The sequence below is a fragment of the Melitaea cinxia genome, chromosome 3 (genome assembly GCF_905220565.1).
Source record: "Melitaea cinxia chromosome 3, ilMelCinx1.1, whole genome shotgun sequence".
NCBI lineage: Eukaryota > Metazoa > Arthropoda > Insecta > Lepidoptera > Nymphalidae > Melitaea > Melitaea cinxia.
The window spans coordinates 17,468,713-17,485,708 of record NC_059396.1 but is presented as its reverse complement, the minus strand read 5'-3'; the positions used below and the strand labels follow the sequence as shown (position 1 = coordinate 17,485,708).

At 31.9% G+C, this 16,996-nt stretch overlaps 1 protein-coding gene across 2 annotated transcripts in view; it reads left to right on the top strand.

Annotated features, from left to right (window-relative positions):
• Positions 1-16,996, top strand: part of LOC123669642 (leucine-rich repeat-containing G-protein coupled receptor 5-like) — a 271,862-nt gene that overhangs the window by 122,905 nt on the left and 131,961 nt on the right. For both annotated transcript variants that reach the window (XM_045603238.1, XM_045603239.1), the window contains one exon: positions 8,448-8,498. The gene's annotated coding sequence lies outside the window, so the exon portion shown is untranslated. The remainder of the gene's footprint in view (positions 1-8,447; positions 8,499-16,996) is intronic.

The window sequence follows — 16,996 nt, the reverse complement described above, 5'->3', positions numbered from 1 at the left end:
TACTAATCTTCTGTTGATGTATAGAAAAGGAGACACGGCACTGGAATATTTACTAATTGTTCAAGTTTTGTTGAATTACCGATTAAAATTAACTGATTGTTTAATCATTGTTTAATAAAAGATAACGGTTTCGCCTATAACATCCCACTGCTGGGCATAGTCCTTTTTTCCATATAAGGGGAATCGTGTCTTCTTATAGGATGTATTAGATATTGTTTAATAGGTTTGTGTGTATATATAAAAATATATGCAATTTTTTTTTAATCTACCTAAACTTGATAAATAAACAAACTATATTTGTACAATATTGTTTTCTAATGTTTACGCGAATTTCACTAATTATAATGAAACAACTTTTTCAGATTTTTTTGCGGTTTATTAAGTTTTATAAAAGCCCTACGTATCGGATACTTTACAGCAACCATATCACAGCACTTTTATACCAAAGATACTGTGTAAAGTACACTTTTATAACTTTTTAAACTTTGAAAATAAACTGACAGCTGCCGAGACAGTTCCGCTGAACTCACACCACGTTCTCTGACATCGATTGCTTGCAATGTAACATGCATTTCGATTATTTCATTTTTTATCACCGGGTGTCTAAAAGACAAGCTCTACTTTTAGTTATATGACAATATGTATTTTTTATTTCAGCTCTATTGCATTTGTTCCGTTTGAAGCACGTTTTACTTATATTTTTTTTATATTACTAAAGTAGCAAATGATCACAAGGTCTGCCTGATGACAAGCGGTTACCGTAGCCTACGGATGCATTGCGGCCCTCACCTTACTCATCACAGTAACAACGCTACTCGAAATAGTAGCAGAATTATTTGGCTGTGATCTTCTGTAAGGTATGCCTTTCCCTCTTGGGCTGCTCCAGATTTGGAGTAGATGATCAGTAACCGGTGAAATAGGCTCATAGAGAAATAACTAGGTATATTTTAAATAATCAATGGAACACTTTTTCCATATCTGAATTGAATGAAAATTAAAACGTTCCTCTCATGACACAAACAAGTGATTACATGGCTATGCGCATGAATGGCATTCAATTTGAACACTTACTTGCTTACAAAAACCCGATAAACATGTTTGGCATGATTTAGTGAAAGATCCATGAATCAGACGCCAGGTGGATGCGTGCACGACGCTGCGTCTGAGCAGCGCGAGAACCGGTTTGTTTGGTTCGAATTATACGCGTCAGCGGTTTAGATATTAAGTTACTGTATTTTTTTAATTTACCTGAAACTTTCAAAGTATGATTGTTTCGTGATTTTTATAAAGTTGGTAACATTGGCTTTTGTTCTACGTTGATATACAAGTGTTCCTTAATACAATAGCCATACTTAATTGTAGTGTAATTTAAAAAACTGGAAATGTTCGATTAGTAAATTAATGTCTAGTAATTAATGTGTTAGTAAAATAATCTTTTTTGTATAAATGTTAAATTTTAGTTAAGTCGAATATCGAACAATTATGTAACTGATTATTGTAGTGATTAATTAATTTACAACATATGACACACACATACACATGACATATTTAATTAATTTGCAACATTTTTATTCACAAGAAACATAATGTTGATGAACAAATTTATGACAATAAATATTCGTATCGACAAATAACATCAAAAGAGTATAAACAGGATCGATAAAATATTCAAATGTAATTATATAATATAATTTTAATTAAATATTCGCTTATTAACAAAAGTTCATCACTTAGCCGCAACGGGCTAGTTGTCACCGAGCGGAGATCAAGATAAAACAAAGAATGATTTGTGACATCTCCGCCGCAGTACAAGAGTACTTCGGATGTTTTTTGTTTTTTATTTTTATTGATTATACGTTTAATTCAATCTTACGATACAGGTGCAGGGAACAGTGTAATATAAACATAAAACGTACGAAAGAGTAATAAGTACTTATTGAATGGAATTTATTGATGGTACCCCGACAAAGACACCCACATCGACATTTAATAATGACGAAATAATGTAATATAATAAGAATGTATTATTTGGTAAAAAATGTAAGAATATTTACTTCCTGAACTCGACCGTTACGTCTTGATTTTCGGATGTTTACAATAAAAAATCTAAGTATCTGTAAAAGTACATAAAAATCTTTTTATAATAATTTATGTAAAAAAAGTATTTAAAGTATAATTTGTATCTGTAGTAAGCTGTCAAGTTGATAGGCGAATGTCAATTACAGTAAATACCCGCCATTAACATGTGCACACTGACAAGTGTGTGTGTGTATGTGTGTGAATGATATCAATTGAAAGGTATCTTTTTAATAAAATCAAGCTTAAAGGCTTAATGTTTATGAATTTTTCTTTCAATACATCATTTAGAGATTTGTAGATTTTCAGTTGACCATAAACAGCTCGTAAGAAACTGTTTTAGTCTCCTACTTATAAAAACTATCAGTAACTTAAGTTAAAGATAAACTTAAGCAACCTCTCACACACGCATTACTTATAAGGACAGCGCGTTGGCGCAGCGGTCAAAGCACTGGTTACTGAATATGATCTCGGATTCTATCTCCGCTCATGACAATAAGGACAGCGCGTTGGCGCAGCGGTCAAAGCACTGGTTGCTGCTTATGATCTCGGATTCTATTTCCGCTCATGACAATAAGGACAGCGCGTTGGCGCAGCGGTCAAAGCACTGGTTGCTGCTTATGATCTCGGATTCTATTTCCGCTCATGACAATAAGGACAGCGCGTTGGCGCAGCGATCAAAGCACTGGCTGCTGCTTATGATCTCGGATTCTATATCCACTCATGACAATAAGGACATCGCGTTGGCGCAGCGGTCAAAGCACTGGTTGCTGGTTATGATCTCGGATTCTATCTCCGCTCATGACAAACATTTGTGTTTTCCATATCGGTGTTTTTCGTCGTCTAGGTGCTAGTACTTGTGTCCTGCAAATGTTTTGCGTACCCCGACACAAGATAAAATTCTACTGGGGACCGTTGAGTGTGAAACGTTTATTATTTATTTATTAATAACTCTCATTCCTTCGAATTAAATATTTTATATTATTTGATAACTAATACTATTGCGTAATTATTTTGTCCCTTTTTGTAGTTTAGTATAAGTGTAACTTGCAAAATTTGTGAAAACATTATAATATATGTATTTATACACATGCAGATACATTCATTACACTTTGGCTCGTGTAGTGAGCTAAAAGGTCACGAAGGGATTGCCTTCTCTCACTATGGATTAGTACACGACCCTGTTTCAGATTTTGTTTTATTTCATTCACGAGATTTCGCAATATTCTCATTGTTTTTAAATTATTTTTAACGCAAAATTACTTAAAAATATTATTATGCTTTTTTTATAAATGACCTACCGTTAAAAGCACAAATAAACGATAAAATTTTTTTATAAAGACCAACGTGAACGCATAGTTTTATGTACATTTATTGTTTGGTTATGAATCGTAAAGTGATTTTATTAATTTTAAACGTTACTCTCATAATGATTTGTGTGAATCGTTTATGAATCCGATATTAGTAACGTTATATTTTATACTTTATTAAGAGTAGCTTAATATAACCTTTATCTGTATTAGACAAAAATATTTTGATATTAGCAAATTTTAATATATAAACGAATTTCCGCTTTATATCCATTTGTAACATGTGTGGGCAACAAACATGAGTTCGCGACATTTTTGGCGCGAACTTGTGGAGGCCTATGTCCAGCAGTGGACTGTATTAGGCTGAAGTAAGAGTGAGTGAGTAAGATCTATTTGTATATACTCTTTAGAAAATGTTATATTTTTAACTAATAAATATGTTGTACTTCAAACTTCAGCCTATCGCAATCCATTGCTGGACATAGGGCTCCCCAAGTACACATCAAACCTTGTTTCAAACTCTGTCATCAACCACTATCTTTACCTTAAACCAATAAAAGGAAATATAACCGAATATAAATATTAACTACAAATTTAACAACTCTATCCATTAGGACTACCATCTCTATTCATTAATATTACATTTTCATAATAGTAATTAAGAAATTACAGTTGTGAAAATTTAATGTTTAGATACAATTTAATAATTAGAACGTTATTTATATTAAATTTTATAAATTTTCTAAAAGGAAGAATTAAGTAGTAATGAAATTTCATTAAACTGTCGGTCCCGGTTATTATATACACCTGATAGCGATCGTTACTCATAGTAGGGAATATATCAGCTAACCAGCAGATAAGCAGCGTGGTCGATTAAGCTATTAGCCTTCTCCTACATGGAGAAGGAGGCCTATGCCAATCAATGGGATGTTACAGGCTGAATGCATGCATGCATATTATTGACAGTTTTTTTGTTTTAAGACGATTGCTTGTTAATTGCTAATCGCGTGATCTAGCAATAGAGAGTGCGCCAAAACAGCCGATCAGTGATCAATAATTGTCATCATAAATTCGTTCCGATCTGACAGTTTTGTTATTACCATTAGTTCAATAATAAGTTTAATCAACATAGTTATTATCACTTTCACATTATACCATTGTGGGGTAACTGCAACAGTGGACACTAAAGCACTCGTAGAAATCAGATCCCTGATTGTAAAATAAAAAAATAAATAAAAAAACTTCTTCTACCATACATCATAAACACGAAGAATATCTTTTCAATTTGATTTTTTCCTAATGTGCATGACGAAATTGAATATAAGTATAGAAGAAACTTCTAGAGGTCGCGAGGGTAGCAATAATGGATCGTCATTGACAAACTCCGAAAGTTGCATAACCAGCCCTTTGCGTGCGAAACGAAACTTAATACTCTACAAGAATGTGCGGTCGTCCCTAATGTAAGGGTTACCTACAAGTACCTAACTAAATTTGGTAGTTTCGTTACTTAGTTGTTTGAGAGCCATCGCATTGTTAGCCGCTTCGGTTGATGAAGTTAGTTAGAATTAAAAGTCACCGGGTCTCATTAGGGCGGGTTGTGGACGTGGAACTTAGTACTTCGTTGATTTCTTAGTTACTTATGTAAATAATATGTACTCTCTCCTAGAGAACAATAGCTTATTGACAAACGCAGATTATATCTAAGGTGTTTGCCTCTTATGACGATCGATAAACTTTGTAAAATAATTTAGTTATTAAAGATAGCGGCAACCCTATTCAGTCAATTAGAAATCTAAATGAAGTTAAAATATGTCTACTGACTGATTAAATCATTTAAAACCTAAATGTAATTAAATTTGGCTTAATTTAGACACTAATTGGAAAGCAATTTAAGTAACAAATTAAAAGCTTTCTGATAGCCACGTTTTAATGCAGACTTCTCGTCTACATTTTTATTCTAAATCTCTATCACTAGGAAACGCCATTTTAAACATTTAATTTTCAAAAAATGTTTTTGTATTTTCACAGTTTCTCGTAAATGTCACTTTCAAATATCTAATAAAAGTTTTATCTATAATATTATAAACAAGAAAACGTTGTTAAAATGTTTCTTAAAACATTCAGACACAGAAACCAATATTTAATTCGATTACATTTTTCAAATTTTATTTAATCCGAATCGCGTTCAATTCTTAAACCCGCAATTCATTTTCTATACAGACCTTTTGAATAACACACAAATTCAAAAGTATAACGTAATTTTATATTTCCTCGACTAATTAACGCACTTATATAATTTAAAAAATATATGAAAATTAATTATTGAAATTCATAAAGAGCCCTCCCGGTCACGGCCGGCTGAAAAAAAAAAATCGTAAACATAATTTTCATACACGAGGAAGCGTACTTGTCTGTTTTCATACACAAAGTTACTTCCCTCGTTACAGAAGACCCAGTTTCATTTGGGTCAACGTTTTTCGACTCTTCCTGAACGTTATGAAAGTATTAATTAATGTAAAAAAAATATCTAGAAATGAATATCATGGCGTGTGTGGTTGGAAATGTTACGCTGCAACGTTCAGCTTTTATCGGTACTATTAAATTTAAACTTGTATAAAAGATAATTAATTCAAAGATAGTTATACGTGTAGGTTAATAAAATATCATAAAAAGTTAAAGTAATTTGTATTTTGTTTTAATAACTCGAGAATTTTCGACAAATACCTACAATGATGTATAGATAATACGCAAATGTCATCTGGAACAACAGACGCGTTATTGCAAATGGCGTGCTAAAATAATACAATTAAAATGCTTAGAAGTAGTAAATTTAATTATGTTTAATTAAACAGGTTATTTATTGTACCGAGTGGCTATAAATAATTGTCCTCAGCAACTACAACGCTCATAACGAACCGCGCTTTAACTATATATCTTTCTATATAATTATATTTAACAGGTATATCATTCTAATACAAAAAAAAACTAGTAGAAACTGTAACTTAAATGTAAGACTATGTTAAGTTCCTTTCCTTTTTAAGCTATTTGTCTACTGAAACCAAAAAATAAATCGAAATATTAATATAATCTGTTACGTTGATTTTAAATCGGTAAATTAATTCCAACCTCACAAGATACAACGCTGTACCCCAGATACCGAGAGGATACAAGTGCGTTGTAGACGCTCACATGCATCGTTCCTCAAACTGCGAATTAATTAAAATCATAACATCCCTATTACGGGGCGTTAAGGTACATTATCGTGAGCTTGGCAAATGTAATTAACTGGGATGTTTTTACGAACATAATTTTCATAGTGACTTCATATTTTCAAACGACCCTCGTTTAGGTCGCCGACAGACGTAAGGTTGAGTTACTTGGAACGCATTTAGAAATGATACTACGCGTAGAAATGTATTTAATTGTATCTTAGGTTTTTGTCCCTAGAATATTATTTATTTATTAATTAAAACGAACTTACTGTTTAACTGTTCTCGTGAAAAAGACATTCGTAGATAATGTCGAAATATCGAGCTTCGTAAAATGAAAATAAAAAATATGGTAAATATCCCGTTTCTAAATGATTTTAGTAGGTTATTATTAAAGTTTGAGTTACGTAATATTAAATTTAGAGTTTGGAGACATTTTAAATGATGCTCTGTTTTTAACCGACTTCAAAAAAGGAGGAGGTTACTAGGTGTACCGATTTTGATAATTTTTAATTTAATCGAAAGTCGATGTTTATCATGTCGTCATATTTAAATTTCATCGAGATGTGATTATAAATTTTGGAGTAATCTTTGATAATGTGTATTTACTTGACCATTTTTTCGTCTACCTACGTTGTATTACTTGTCGATGTAATCGAAGTCGGTTTTTTTCGTTGGCCAACAAACACAATTATTTGTATATTGTCCTTTAATTAGTTATTCAAATATTTCATGTGTTAACATAATTACAAAATTAATAAACCGAATAAGCCAGTAATGTGTTACAGACCAATGAGCTAATAGTAGCTCAGCAGCTTCTCTTTTCAGACAGGAAAAAATTACAGCTCAGCCTCGTTAAGAATAAAACAGTTGCAAACTCATTTAACACCGTATGTAATGTTCTTTCTTAGAAATCCGTTTAATTACAAAATATTACGTAAATCAAGTCTAGACTATTCACTTTTCAGTGAACCGACAGTTCTTTACTTACTTTGAACGTGAGATGCACAGAACCCCGTCTTTTCAGCATCCGAGTAGGGGTTACCGTTAAACCTCATTAGCGGCAAAATAACACTTGTAATATAAAGGAGTGACGCAGCGCCTCGCTGCCTATTCATCATGCTGCCCTAAAACGTGCGTAAAAAATATACGTATATACACCGTTAATTTGTTGGAAACGAAACGTAATTGTTTTTTTTTTTTTTTTTTAATGGCTTCTGAATCTTTTTTTTTTTTTTTTTTGAAGTATTCTTTGTATATACTAAGTAAATAAGTTCTCGTGCCTTACAAATATATTTTATTTATTTATTAGGAAGCCAACGTAATATACTAAGAATACATTTCTTAACTTATACTCGTAATACTATTGTCAACTGAACATGCAAGTTCCAAAAGAAACAATAACCAATAAAAACTAAATCAATTACTTTTTAAAACTTAATAAATCTTCAAAAAAGTATTACAATACAAAGAATCATCAATAGAAAATAAATAATTCAATATTTCTGAGGTATTAGGTTATCTTATTACCAGATATACAAAGATGTAATGCGATGTTTGTGTTTTTACTAGACCTCTAATTTCACATAGGCTTGCATTATATTTCACATTTCATACATTTTTGACTCCGAATTGTAAGACTCACTGCGTGATGGTATGTGGAATATAATTTTATTCGATGTGTAGACTAACTTTAAAAAAATTAAAGCAAGTATTAGGCTGAATTACATCTCGTAATACTAAAATTTTAATCAAAACAAAACGGTGTTGCAGGCCATTTTATGTCAATAATCACATAAATAGTATCTTATGCTTCATCAAAATTTATTTTAATCTCGATTATTTGTTACAGATCTTGGCAATCGGTTGAATTACAGCGATAAAACGTCAACGGATATGTAAGGTGAGCAAATTTTGGTCATTCTATGTAATATGACTTACACTCTGTCGTCAACTATATCGGTTCATAATGTACTAGTTGATTTTATCGTTGTGTTATGAGCACTTATCCTCAAGAGTGCAACGTATTTTCATACGGTTTTTACAGTTATTTAGAAAAATGTATACAGGAGATAATTTTTTTTTTTATTTTTTTATATACGTTATTGCACTCAAAAAGCTGGACTTATCTCTGAAAGAGACTTTCTTCCAGTCAACCCATGGTCATGATTAAGTGTTTCATATAGCGTGGCAAACAGTGCAAGAAGTCTTTACTTAAAAAGAAGAAAAAAAAATTCGTAATTGTTTAAAAAATTCTATACTTTGATTCCGGATCCACGTAATTTAAAAAAATCGTGGAACTAAGCTAAACTTTTCAAACTTGTCAAAAGACGATAATGAGTCATCCTAGCAAAATATAATTTATATCTAAATTTATATTTTGAAAATATTAACAGTAACTAACTATTTTTCACCTACAAAGACTAGACTAAACGTAATTTGCACTCGCATGAAATCGGAAAAGTCGTTACTCATAAATACATAAGGAAAATAAAGTTGTAATCCGGAAAAACAACGCTCAGTTCATTGAAAGTGAATTTATCCCGTCGGTAAAACAAATCGACATTTATATATGTATGAATCATATATTATTAATGATTTATCTTGTATATATTACACGAAAAAAAATCTTAAATTAGCTTAGTAGGGTAATTAAGTTATTTTGACTTGCTTCTGTTCTTTCTGTTGTTATTTGTCAACGTATGCCATATTTCATTAGGGTTTCGTAAGGATATATTTGTACATGCGTCGTGGCAATCAAAAATAATAATTTCACTCGCATAATAATATTCAACCTATAAAAAAAAACTCCCCATTACACCGAACACCTAAACATCGAACAAAAAAAAATCTATTAAAATATCTCCCAACCTCTTAAAAGGTGAATACGATAACGTGAAAAGGGTAACTGCGGGCTTAAAAGAAAAACTGAATGGAATCCTTTCAAGGAACACTCGTAATATTCAACGTTTATTTCATCCATTCACATAGAATAACATTATTCTGTAGTGACCGTTTTACTTAGCGATATAAAAAAAACCCGTGACGAGAATATTAACTTTAATGCTGTGACAGTAAATATATATTTAATAATATTTTACCCCTTTATTTCTGCTATAACTGACTTTTTATTGTTCGTTATATATGCTGATATTGTAGGAATAGAGTTTTTGTTTTTTTTAACCGACTTCCAAAAAGGAGGAGGTTGCTCAATTCGACCGTATATATATATATATATATATATATATATATATATATTATGTATTTTCGTTGATAACTTCGTCGTTTATAAACTGATTTTGATAATTCTTTTTTTTTTTCGTTGGAAAGGAGACGTTCCAGGGGTGGTACCACGATAAGGAAACCAGGATCTGATGATGGAATCCCAAATAATTGAGGGATCCTCGAAAGTTGTAGTGAGGACTAGTGCATTTGTTAATTTAATTCTATTCTTTTTTTGAATAGCCCGTTGGCGCAATTATTAGTGACCCCGCTTTCTGCTCCGGGGGTTTTGGGTTCGAGTCTAGGTGTAATGTATATATATTTATTTATATATGTATTATTTGTATGTATGTTTATCGAAAAAAAAATATATACGAGTAGCTATACCAGTCGGCTGTTACCTATAACACAAGCATTTAGTCGCTTACTTTAGAAACAGATGACCGTGTGTGTATGTTGTAAATATTTATTTATTATATAAACATGCGTTCATACATTTCGGCGATATTGTAATACGTAAACAATACAAATACTAAATACCTCTTCAAAGAAAAACAGTATAAAAGACTATCTGACGACGGGTGAAACAACACGTTGAGTCATGTATTATTGATCAGCGATGCGTGTATATGCAATACGATTTTAATTAATAGCTATCGAGGATGGAGGCTTATAAATAAACTCACTGCGGTGTAAACTCGAGGACCTAACAGGCTTTGTGGGGGACAACTTAGCGTTCATGTAAGGCTGCGTTTACTGAAAACGTTCATCTTTTGTTAATTTATATCTTTATTTTTGTTTAATAGCAAATTAAACTAGTAAGTTTTTTTCGGTGGTTAAAAAATAGCTTCATAAAATAATGGATAGAATTAAAAATAAAGCGCGTATTGTATGGAAACAACTTGTCACCTCCGCTGCTCAAGGAGTACATAGAGGGTAATGTCTTTGTGACTAGAAACGGCTTTTTAACTACGTATAAATTATTTTAAAAATATAAATAACTCATGTTAAAGAATCAAAATTTATGTCATTTTATTTTTGTTTTTTATTTTATTTTAATATAATATCACATAATACAGAGCAGTTTCTGACATAAATCAAAAAACGCATCAGCTTTAAATACAAATATACATAAAAAAATAGATTAATACAACATAAATAACCGCGTGCGTAATCCCAGACTGTCCGATTTGTTACGGTCACGACCATTTCTGTTCATACTCATATTATGTGCTTGCGCATGCAACAGCTCGCGCTGTTGCAAATAAGTCACTTGTTGCTTTACTATTACTTAGTATAAAATACAGTTGCTATTCGCCGTCATGTATTTTTTCGCTTTCTTTTTCTTAATAACGATTTCGTTACGGTTTTCACTCTCATTTGAAGAATATTCCAGAGCTTATTGAAGTACATCACACACACCGATTAAGTTTCAGAAAGATTTTATTTTTAATAAATATATTTTTGTTAAATTACCTTTAAAACTCAAAAAAATATCAAAAATTTCAAACGTCTGACAATCAACTCTTGCGCATTCATTTCGCATTCACGACGCGAGCGACGCACGCGCAAAATGAGAGTGGCTTTGTTTTTGTTTTAAGTGCATTTTCCTGTTACAATAGCACGTGGGCGTGGTTGAAACGTGCAACGCTAATTCAACATAATTATTATATAGTATAGTATATCGAAAATACCATTATATCCACATATAAGATATATCTTGTAACATATATTTGAAATTAATGATTTGTGAAGTACCTATATCTTTTATATTTGTAGGTAGCTACTGTTTTATAGGTACTGATAAAATTACCCAAAATAAATTTAATGATAACATGCGTTTTATATCTAGACCGTATACAACGTAGTTTTCAAATCTTTTTGATTTAATGATAAATTATTAAGTTAATATTTTCATTACACATAACTCTTACCATTGAAATTCAATTATTCAGAAATAACATACATTATAAGTTACCACAATCGTATGTATAACTATATTCCAAAGTCGTAGCTAATAGTACCGTAATGTATATAGGAGTGATTAACACAGCTTTTACAATATATATGCTAATTAAAAGTATTATTATTAATTCATCTTTCAGCATCAGTACTATCTCGAGCCATAAGTATAAATCCCATGAGCCTCCGTACCGTATAAGGCTAAACACGGGCCGTTGATAGCGATCTAGATAATTCTTATTTATTCCCGCCATTTACTTATCGTGAGAGTTTATTTTTGCTTTTAATATATAAAGGGATGGGACCTGCGGCAGAGTGCAGGGTATTCAATACAGCCGAGTGTACAGTTACCGTTTTGAATGCACGGTGTGGATAGGAATAGTTGACGGTACCAGGTAGAAGCGATAAGCGGGCTTAATAAATCTCTTAGTAAATAAACGTTCTTGTAAACCTCTATTATTATGTATATTTCTCTCCTCGAAGTGTAAATTTTGTTGAACCTTTAAAAAAACTTTTTATAGATAGTTTTTGTGAATGTACTTAACTTAAAATGAATATTTGATTTTTCAGGCATTATAATTGGAATTATTAGTTTCCAAATTGATTGGTTTGTAACATATATTATTTGTTAAGTATTACAGCTCATATTCTGCTATTTAAGATTCTACCGGACGTTTAACGCTGCCGCCTGTAACACGTACCATCTAAAACATATAATACAACTCACTACGCATCGCTTAGCATAAGTTAAACAGAGGAGCACACTCGACCTCACGACTGTCGCAAGCGCATACCATTTGAATATCTCCGTGTTACTGGACAGTGTGCGCTTATCTTTAACGAAGCGTTAATATTTCATGAAGAGTTTTAATCTAAAATTCAATGGCGGACAAGTTTTTGTTTTAATACGTACTTTTGTTCGAGATATTGCTTCGTTAAATGGAATAAGACGCCTTTTTATTGTTAAAATGTTTTCAGTATTGTTGACTGCTCAGTTGATTCTGAAACACGGCTTAGAAGTGATATTGGCTATTTTGAAAACGAAGCCATGGCATGGGATGAGTGCCATCTTCTTTGTTCATAGCAATGAATACTGAGATTTAAGAACGATTTTTAATTATTACTGTAGTCAGTCGCTTCTGAATATAAATTACTCTAAAAAGTACTTTATTAATAGTATTATTACATATAAATCTTTGGCGGGCAGCATGCAAAGGCAGCCTTAATGGCAAAAGAAGGGTATTACAGACCACCTTTGACGAGAGGAATTTATTAAAGTATATTTGATTGCATTGTTGATAGAATGAAATCTGTGCATAGTTTTATTACGTCAGGAACGTGGATATTACAGGCCCATATAAGTTGTAGCCACACCAAGTTCAGATACATCCATGATCCACTACGTAACTGTAAAACTGAACTCTGCATTGTAGCAAAATAATCATTTAATCTTATCTCTATAATATAGCTAAAGCTTATTATTCGATCCATGATTACACAAATGATAAATATTTGTTGACTTAGTGACGCTGTATTTCATGAAGACCAAATTTTTATTAAACCTACGTAAAAAAATTAAATAGTAACTGTGAAGTTTTTTTCAGGTTCTTCTCTGCAGAATCTGCATTCCGAACCGATGATAAGTTCACTTTTAGCAATAATTAAAGTTTAATTTGTAAAATTACGATTAGAAGTGCTTTTTAAGCCTATTTGTATGAAGATATTTTGATTGAAAATTGCCGTGTAATAAATTATATAAAAAGAAAAACAAAGTAAATAAATATCAATACCCTATTCCCTATTGTCTCTTATACTTCAACGACAATATATTATCTGATAAACATCCGTTATCCGTAACTTAAAGAGAATAAATGACGCGTTTCTTGTCGATAATTTTCATCGATAACCGCAAATTCGATGCTATCGACCGCAGCCCTATCGTATAATGCGATAACGCAAATCGCGTTCGAGCTCCATTAATCTGAAATGGCGAATAAAAGTATATTAAATATAAATTGTGGCTAGCGTGTAATTATAGACGGCTGTATGAGTTCTATTTTATATTTTATCTGTAATTTTATTTATCGTAATTTGTTTTAAAGTGAAATGAACTGTTTGTGAATTTGAACGTGTTTTGTTAGTTATTTCTTGTATTATCACACGTCGAAGCGATGTTAATATTTTATTTATGTATGTATTATTTACCGTAAATGTACAACTACAAAGGGTTCTATATATTACAATATACATTTGCGCGGCGTCTTGAAACATCAATGTGCGCCGGAAGACCACATTTTCAAGTCCCGTTCCAAATTTTGTCTGGAGTTGTTTCTTCATTATGCCTTTAAGTGTATCGTTGTACCGAGAGCTATATTAAAATAAATAAATAAACAGTTCATAGTTTACTGCATGTGTAGGAAGAATATCCTGACAGGACCCAACATTAGCGCCCAGGCACAATTTTACAAGGCCTATAGGAGTACTCGTACAAATATTTGTCATGATTGAGTCCAAATTATTTCTATTAGCGCAAGGACCAAATGTTTTTTACTAATTTAGTTTCTTTTTTGTCCATCGTTAGTAAAAATACTCTTGTCGGTTCCTGTATGCGCCACCGCTTAAATAAAATTTAAATGTACTTAACATATTTAAATTGTGATGTTACTAAATCGAGGTAGATTTCGCTTCGACTCTGCACCAGTATAAAAAGAACCTCAGAATCAAAAAATGTCGCACTGTAAACAGATTATTGTATAATTTCAGATGCGCATATCTCATAAATTCCTTAAAACACAAATAATTTAAATACGGACACTATACAGTTGTAAAAATAAATTAGGTTCTTTGTAAGATATAAAATTACGAATGTTACTATTATTACGTTCTTTTAAGCATTGAGACGCCGCGTTGGCGCAACGTTTACAGCTATGGATTGTGCCGGTTGCGCTGGAGGTTGCGGATTCGATCCCCGAACATGACATACGAGTACATTTGTATTGGCCATACAGGTGTTTGGCGTGGTCTGGGTGTTTGTGCAGTCCTTGTGGGTCTCCCTACCGTGCCTCGGAGAGTTAAGCCGTCGGTCTCGGTTGTTATCATGTACATCTGATAGCAATCGTTACTCATAGTAGGGAATATATCTGCCAACCCGCATTGGAACAGCGTGGTGGATTTAACTCTGATCCTTCTCTTACATGTTGAAAGAGGCCTATGCCCAACATTGGGATATTACAGGCTGAAGCGAATAGCAAAGAGCATAATTATTTCAAAAGCAGTTACAATCCTGTTTTCCTACCAATGGAAATGACGAATCTATTAGGTATTAATCGCTACGAATCAGTTATTTATGTACGAATTGTTTTAGCAATATTAATCTGCATAATTGAATCAAGGATATATTGATGTAGGCGCAGCCTAACCCACTCGGAAGTGAGGTTTTATTTATGGAGTCCGATCAAATTATACGTAGGCGTTATTTGATGTTTATTAAACGTAACGATTGCTTCAAGGAAATGAATATTTATTTATTTATATTGACATTAATGTAAAGATGGATTAAGTCGTAATGGGAGCTTTGAAGATTTTATTGTTATAACTTTCTATTCTATAAATATGTAATGTTTTCTTATTTCTTGTTCTGAGTAGAATATTATATTGGCGAATCATTTTCAGCTTTAAGCTACAAAGCTAATTATTACATTGTTTCGGAATGATCAAAACAGGAAAAATCACAACAGGATGTGTTATTCTTGAATGTATTGCATTCATTGTAGTAGTTAAATTTTTAGTAATGAAAATTTATGCTAACTTAATTATAAACTAACTAGCTTTTACCCACGGCTTCGCTCGTATTGATTATTTTTTTTATTATTAAAAAGTATCCTATATTACTTCTAATACCTCCAAGAATATGTGTACAAAGTTCCATGATGATCAGTTTAGTAGTTTTCGCGTGAAAGCGTAAAAAAACAAACTTGCATTCACATGTATAATATTAAGTAGGAATGTTTCAATGATTAAAAAAAAATATTTAATTAAAAGCCGGTTTACTAAAAAACTTTTAGACTACGCCTTCTATTAATATGCATATATAATAATTATACTTAAAAATCATTTTATACTTTTGAAATGTCAAGACGACATTAAACGTCACGTGAAATTACATGACACGTGCCCACACATTACCGTGTCACGTTCTTGACACGTTATCATTATGATCAAGCTGTATCATAGTCCTTACATATCGATTCGATATAATCGACTATACATTTTACTAGTCCAATACTAATTAATTGTCCTATTAGCTATCAAGATTTAATCTTTTAACTATTCACTTCAGCCTATCACAGTCCACTGCTGGACATAGGCCTCCACAAGTTCGTGCTAAAAATGTCGTGAACTCGTGTTTGTTGCCCATAGTCACCACGCTGGGCAGGATAGTCAACTATTATGTGAGGTTAATAATTGTATGTCTTAAATTTTTATTGAAAATGTTTCTATCTACGAATTTTGTTTTCGTTGTTTTTGTTTTGCAATTTTTGTCTAAATTGTTTTGTGAAATGTTGTTGTATTGATCTTGTTTTTTTTTTTGTTTTTATAAGTTATACCATTCCAACAAATTTTACAATCAAATAATTATGACTTGCTCATATGTTGGCAGTTAATTAAAATAAATCAAAGGCGCTTTATGATACATCTCCGTAAAACAATTTATCAAAAACTATCTAACGAATTAAAACAAAACCTAAGCACATAAAAGTTTGTATCTATCTATAACGTTTAGTAGCGACCTACTTTGCAATGCGAATCGATTGACTCGATTCCGATTAATCATTCGCTTGAAAACTACGCATTAGATCAATTTAGGTCATTCCGTGTTTAATGGACATTTAGCCCTGTTAGCTATTGAAGATCAAGGTCTACGGAAAAACATACTTATGATTCTGAACTGAACTGAAATTGTTAATGTTTACATATATTATATAGATTATTAGGAAAGAATGTGAACTAAAATCAACACGCACCCTTACTACGGGTTGACAGCATTGTTTTTCGTATCAAAATAATGGCTATTATTAAGGTTTTTTATGATAACTGGAAGCGATAGTTTTGCGTGCTCTTAAGAGGCGTCGCGTGTAGACAAACAAAAACAAACATCCAGACGAGAAACAAATATTTGTATGTGTACATACATATCTTTGTGTGCTTTGGTCTTGA